The following is a 7140-nucleotide window of genomic DNA, read 5'->3' on the forward strand; positions in this document are numbered from 1 at the left end:
CATTAGATGAAAGTAGCATGAAGTTAGACTTCAGGACAGGTGATATAAGAACTTTTCAAAAAATTATGTTCATCCAACAATGAACTTCCATAGAGCACATACAGCTTTAGCCTTGACTCCAAACTATATGTCATTTTTATCAAATGCTTGAAGGTATAGAAAGATATGTTATCAAAGAAGGGTAACTTAGCTTTAAAAAAAAAAAAAGTTTAGCTAAGAGACTAAAATTAACTGGTCCATTTCCCAGGGACAGGAATAAATAACCTATAGTCACTGGGCCTGGTATACAGTAGCCTATGATAAGTATTTGTCAAATGTAAGCACTATCAGGGCAAATACATGTCCACCTTCTTCAGACATGAGTAAGTGTTCATATTAGACATGGTGGGTGTTGACTAAACTTTTATTCTAATAGAAGAGCCAGCTAATAAATACATAACATCAATGTAAGTAGTTTTGACTCCCACAAATAAAAACACAAATGAGTAAGGAGACAGAGAATAATGTGTATTTAATTTTCTTTGGTTTGTTTTGTTTTGCAGGTGAGAGAGAACTTTAAGGAAGGAGACATCTGAGCAGAGGCCTACATAACGTGAGGCAGTGTATAGTGATCTATCCCTGTGTAACTAACTACCCCACAACTTACTGGCTTAAAATGAAATCTTTACTACCTCAGTGCCTGACCAGGGCATGTTTTAGCTGGCTGGTTCCAATGTCTCTGCCTCAGCATCTCCAGCAAGGCTGCAACCAAGACGTCCTCTGGGACTGCAGTCACTGGAAAGCCCAGCAGGGAAGGGTCTGCTTCCAGTCTCACTCACAAGGTTGTTGGCAGGAGTCTGTTCCTCCCAGGCTGCTGGACTGAGTGTCTCAGTTCTGAGTGGCTGTCGGCCAAGAGCCTGTTTTCAGTTCATTCTCATGCCAGCGTCTCTATAGGGCAACTCATAGACTAGGCAATTTGCGGGGTGCCTGGGTGGCTTAGTCGGTTAAGATCCGACTTTCTCTTAGGTCATGATCTCGCGGTTCGTGGGTTCGAGCCCCGCGTCGGGCTCTGTGCTGACTGCCAACTCAGAGCCTGGAGCCTATTTCAGAGTCTGTGTCTCCCTCTCTCTCTGACCCTCCCCTGCTCACGCTGTCTCTCTCTCTCTCTCTCTCTCCTAGAAATAAATAAAAAACATTAAAAAAAAAAAGACTAAGCAATTTGCTTCATCAGAACGAATACATACGAAAAGCCAGAGAGAATCAGCAAGAATGGAGTCAGTCTTTTATAACCTAATCCCTAAGTGTCACAGTCTTTTATAACCTAATTCCTATGTGACAGCCCAACACTGTGCTACTCTTTAGAGAAAGTCGATTCTATTCATTCTTCTATCTAATCTATTTTCTGTTCTATTTTCTATTCTATTCTATTCTATTCTATTCTATTCTATTCTATTAGAAGCAAGTCTTTAGGTCCAGGTCACATATATGGGTGGAGGAGTATTACACAAGGGTGTGAATACCAGGAGGTAAGGATACCTGGGAATCATATCAAAAAGCTGCCATCCACTGGCATAGCACTGTATGCAGATCTGGAGGGGCAGCATTCCAGATGCTGGGACAGCAATGCAAACACCAAGGCAAGTTTGAGGCACAGAGACAAGTTAGGAGAGGAAAAAGAAAAGGAGGTGGAGCTTGAAAAGTAGGCAGGGGCCAGGTGCTATATAACGCGGAACTGTTCAGGTCTTCATTGTTTGATTTGATTATGAGCTGTGAAGAAAATTCCTTGGAGGGATTTGAGCAGAAAAGGTAAAACGAAACTTTCTTTTATGAAATCATAGTGATAGCAAATGGTACATTATATTCATTTATTTGTTTGAATTCCCTCTTAGTGACCTTTCTAGGGGGGAAGCTGGCAATTCTATGTCAATTGTTCTCTATATTAAAGAGTTATTTTATTTCATTCATTCCCACCAATCTGAATCTGACAAGAGGTGATCTATAAGATGATTACAATCATACACTTTTTTTTTTTTTTTGCATTTGAGCTCTACTATGTTGCATTTGGGAAAGAAGGGCTTGCTAATTTGCTATTATTATTTATTATTATTCACTGCAATCAAGGGAGCTTGTCCCACATCAACCTCAAGCCAAAGTCAGGGAAAACAAGGAGCTGCGTGAGGAGCAATACACTGAACCTGCTCCTGATTGTGCATGTGGAGCCACTGGGGCACTTCACCCCAGAGCCCATGGATACTCAGGGAGTGGAGGGGCGACTTCCTCTCAGAGAATAAACACACATAAATTGCTGATTCCTTCTCCCTAGCTATCTGGGTCAGTTCATCCCTGCACAGGGCCGCCAGCTGAGCTCTTCCCTGGCCAAACTGCTCTGCTTTGAAACTCTTCCCCAGGCTACCTCGCCCAATGATGTCAGCCAGGGTGAGTGCCCTGCCAGCTCTCCTCTCTTGCAAGATGATGTGCAAGGGGAAATGCACGCTGTCTGTGCTCAGGAAACATCTGGCTGATCCGCCAGTCCTCAAGCAGCTCTCTGGCTCTTTTATAAGTTAGTGGAACAGAAGAGGAAGGGAAGACATGGAGCCTCAGTGATTGCCCAACCTCAACAGCAAGTTACACACTGAAATGAGGTATGGGGAAGAGGCCTCCCTGGCAAGCCCTCTCCAGGGACCCAGCACTGTCTCCTCACACTCACATTTCCTAGCTTGTCATGGAAAGCAAACACTGTTTACAAGAGCTGAAAGTAGCTCAAAGGGGAACAGGAGCCAAGTGGTAGAATGGAGGGTGAACTCTACATGGAAGCTCTCAGCAGTTCAGTAATTCTCCAGCACCAGGCCTGAAATACAGGCTCCTGATGAGAACCATTACTCACTTTCCCTTGGGAATGGAACACCACACTCATTGGGAAGCAGAATCCATGACCACCTAAAAACAGATCCAGCCCCTCATAAGCTGTCTGACATAAAACAAAAGTTGGTATACGTCCTTCACTGAGCTCTAAGTGATGTTTTTGTCCTGCTTGGTATCCATTGGCTTCTTCTCAGAAGAAACTTGTCCCTGGGGGAATACAGGTTCTCTGAATATTCGGGGTCTGGCCTGCAAATGAAAAGTTCCTTCTCTTCTGCTTTGCCTCCTGCCTCTCTCCCCTCCCCTAGTAAAATCAATGATACCTTTCCAGTGTGTGGACTTTCAGATATTTGGTAGAAGTCCTTCAAGGGTGTGGAATCAAAATGGGTAGCAAAAAAGATTTTTAAAAAATTTTAAGTAATAAAGCAAAATATTTTAAACCACAAAATAACTGAAAGACAAAAGAATTCTAGCTTTAAAAATTTTCTAAAAATGCATTTGTTCTCAAAGTCCATTCTCTGGTAAGAATTAAGTGTAACACAGGATTAACTGTAAATCGGGGGCAGAGGGATCCATTGTTCTGACATGGCGGTCAAACTGAGATCACAGGGCTTTAGGGTTGTTGCTCCATGGATTCATTCATTCCCTCAGCAGACAGTCTGAATATGTTTTGTATTGTATATATGGAGAATATCATTGGGATCAAGATGAGGTACCATGCACTCTTCGAGTCTTTGCAGGTGAACAAGGGTGAAATGATTGAATGGACACCAAGTGCTAAGCCGGTGCTTGACATTTCCTAAGCGGTCAATAAATGTAGCTGTTATTAGCGACCACCCCCAACTTCCCATAGCTATCTGTCTCTCACTCTCCAGCCTCTGCTATGCCTCAGGCTATTCCTTTCATCTGTGAACAAAAATCCTCCCTAAATTTTGTCAAATTTCTGACCAAACTCAAAGATTTATCATACAAAAGTGCCTCACATGATTATGTAGGCAGAGATGTCCCAAAAAGATTTGGGAAACTAATTTTAACTAAGCATATAAAACATAATCATAGTGGAAAAGCTCATTTATAAACTTCTGTCATACTTAAATCTACTTAACTTACTTATTTTTAACAGTTACATTTAGTTGATTCATGAAAATTTTGTTTGATATTAAACAGCTAATCATTTAAAGTTATGTTTCTTGCTGAAAATTTCTGTAACAGAATTTGATATGAATTTAATATGACCTTATTCGACTTTTAGTAAACCGAGGCAAATAAAAGTATTACACTTAATACTGATAACTCTAAAGATATTTTGGTTTTAATTAAACCAATAAACTTAAACTAGCTTTTATTTACTGAGGCCTATCATTTGAACTTGCAAAATATTTGGGTTAGTTTCTATATTTCTCAGAGGATATTTATATAATGCATATTTGTCTTTAGGCCAATTAAATAGAACTCTTTACAAATTAATTTTGGTAGGTTAAAAACAGAACTACCCTATGATCCAGCAATTCCACTATTAGGTATTTACCCAAAGGGATACATGCACCCTGATGTTTACAGCAGCATTATCTACAATAGCCAAAGAGTGGAAACAGCCTAAGGGTCCACTGACTCATGAATAAACAAAGCAGATGTGATATACACACACACAATGGAATATTATTCAGCCATTAAAAAAGAATGCAGTCTTGCCATTTGCAATGTCAGGGATAAGGCTACAGAGTATTATGCTAAGCAAAGTTAGTCAGAGAAAGACAAATACTTTATGATATCACTCATATGTGAAATTTAAAAAACAAAACAAATGAGCAGAGGGGAGAGAATGAGAGAGAGGCAAACAAGAAGCAGACTCAATTATAGAAAACAAACTGATGGTTACCAGAGAGGAGGTGGTAGGAGGCTAATAGGTGATGGGGATTAAGGCGTGCACTTGTGATGAGCACTGGGTGATGTAGGGAAGTGTTGAACCACTATATTGTACACCTGAAACTAATATTACACTGTATGTTAACTAACTGGAATTTAAATTCAAACTCAAAAATAACCCTAATTTTGACAATACCAGTCAGAAGTACAAAATAAATTAAAAAAAAAAACAAAGTAGGTAACATAAATACGTAAGTATACATAAATATACAAACAGCTCAATCAGATCTTACAACTTTCATTTAAGAATTTTAGCCATGAGGGGCACCTGGGTGGCTCAGTCAGTTAAGTGTCCGACTTGGGCTCAGGACATGATCTCCTGGTTCGTGGGTTGCAGCCCCGAGTCAGGCTCTATGCTGACAGCTAACTCAGAGCCTGTAGCCTGTCTTTGGATTCTGTATCGCATTCTCTCTCTCTGACCCTTCCTTGCTCACGCTGTCTCTCTCTCTCTCGCAAAAATAAGTAAAACATTAGAAAAAAAATTTTTTTTACAATTTAGCCATGAGACCGTTATGATAATGCAAAAGTTTATGAAAGGACACTAGTTTATGAAAGGACAGTTGGATGGAACTGTGTTTCTGGAGGACGGAATAAGTTCACCTGCTAAGACAGCTTTTTATTAATGTTTGTGGAAGAGACTTTTAAGATTTTTCCTAGACCTATTTTCCATAAGAGCCTTTTTTTTTTCTCCTTCTGATAAGAACTCCCTTGGTTCCTGGAAAAGTTTTCATAAAATACTTATATCTCAATAGGCACAGAGAAAAATGCAAGTGCCATCAAAAAAGACTCTTGTTTCCCAAGTCCAGATCTTTTACAAAATCTGAGAGCCTTTCTAATGATTAGAAGAGATTTAAGGACTGGAAAAAAGAATAAGAGGACTTCGAGTGGTTTCCAGAACCACATTTCTGTGTTTATACTCAATTTGTAAGATATGCATAATTGCCTTTAATTCCTCAAAGAACTGAGCTGCCACCAGAATGCTATGGACACTGTCCCACCCATCCAACTACATTATCCTCAGTTTACTTCTTTGCATCAGGGAGACCTTCAACTAGGCTGGAAATCAGAAGATTCCTATGTTCTAGAATATGTTCAGAGCTGGGTTTCTTTGGAATGTTCTAGTAAATCCTTACACAAAGGTGCCAGAATGTTTTTCTTCTTTCTGACTCTATGGTTTCAATTATCTTGGGGGAAGGCCTAAAACAAATTTCTTGTCAGGCTCTGAGTATCAGCTTCCAGTTTGGCCAATGACTGACCCCAGAACTAATTTAAAAAGAAGAAGAAAAGTGGAAAAAAAAAAAAGTCCTTTTGCATATCTCGTCAAGTTTCAGCCTTGGACAAGCAATAAATATTCCCAGCATGAATGAACAACCCCATAAGGACCAGAGGCTCAGATCCTATGCTCCAAGACCCACAGCCACTCCCAGAGATAACCCAGAGAAAGACCATTCCACTGAGAGTTGGCAACAGTGGGTAGGATCCCAGCCACACATGGAAAGCATCCCACATTTCTGTACAGCTTATATTATCGGTGGCTCCAACCTGACTGTTGCCAAGCCAAGTCCTCAGGACACAAAATGAGACAAACAAGAAGACAGCATCGTCCTGACAACCAGTGAGGGAAAGGTCTGACACCCAGTGAGTACACAAAAGCACGTACAGCAGTCATCATTCAAAGACCTCACTCCTACAAATGTCTTTTGCCTGCCAATCCGAATTTAGAAAGGAAGGGACAACATGAAACTTTACCTTTTTCTCTCAGCCAGGCCCCACAGACAGAGATGGGAATGGGAGGGCGAACTCTGGTGAAGAATTCTTACCTTTCACAGGCTTCTGCCAGTTTTGTTAGGATCCCCCATCCTCAGGCCCTGGAGTGAGGGGCGTGTCCCAGGGGGTCGCACTCTGGCCACCAGAAACTTTAGAGGAGGAAAAATACTTTTTTATTAAACGCTGTGTAAAGATATGATTTGCAGGACACCATTTCATGTTGATTCTCTGCTCAAAGACTGTGATCGTAGTGCCTGTGTTTCAGTTCCTCTATACTTAAAATTTACACCTGACCCTCTGTTACAAGAGACTTTTAGATTTCACTTACCTAAACTTAAATTCCAGCTATATTACTGATAATGATTTTTAATGGTAAATTTATGAGGTATTCACTACTTGGATAAGACTATCCATATGACCACAGTGACTGGGAAGGGACAGGCACATGGTTGAGAAGGAGTCATAGGATGGTGTGGGATCTACTAGAAAGAAATGCTGCCTTTCTTTGGCTCAGCAAGAGCCTGGGAAGATGTGGGCCTACCCTTTGCTGTCAGCACAATCCTGCCACCAGACACAGCCCTACATCAAAGATAACCTGAAGACAAACGT

This window comes from Crocuta crocuta, unplaced genomic scaffold, assembly GCF_008692635.1.
Source record: "Crocuta crocuta isolate KB4526 unplaced genomic scaffold, BGI_CrCroc_1.0 scaffold144, whole genome shotgun sequence".
In the NCBI taxonomy this organism is placed as follows: domain Eukaryota; kingdom Metazoa; phylum Chordata; class Mammalia; order Carnivora; family Hyaenidae; genus Crocuta; species Crocuta crocuta.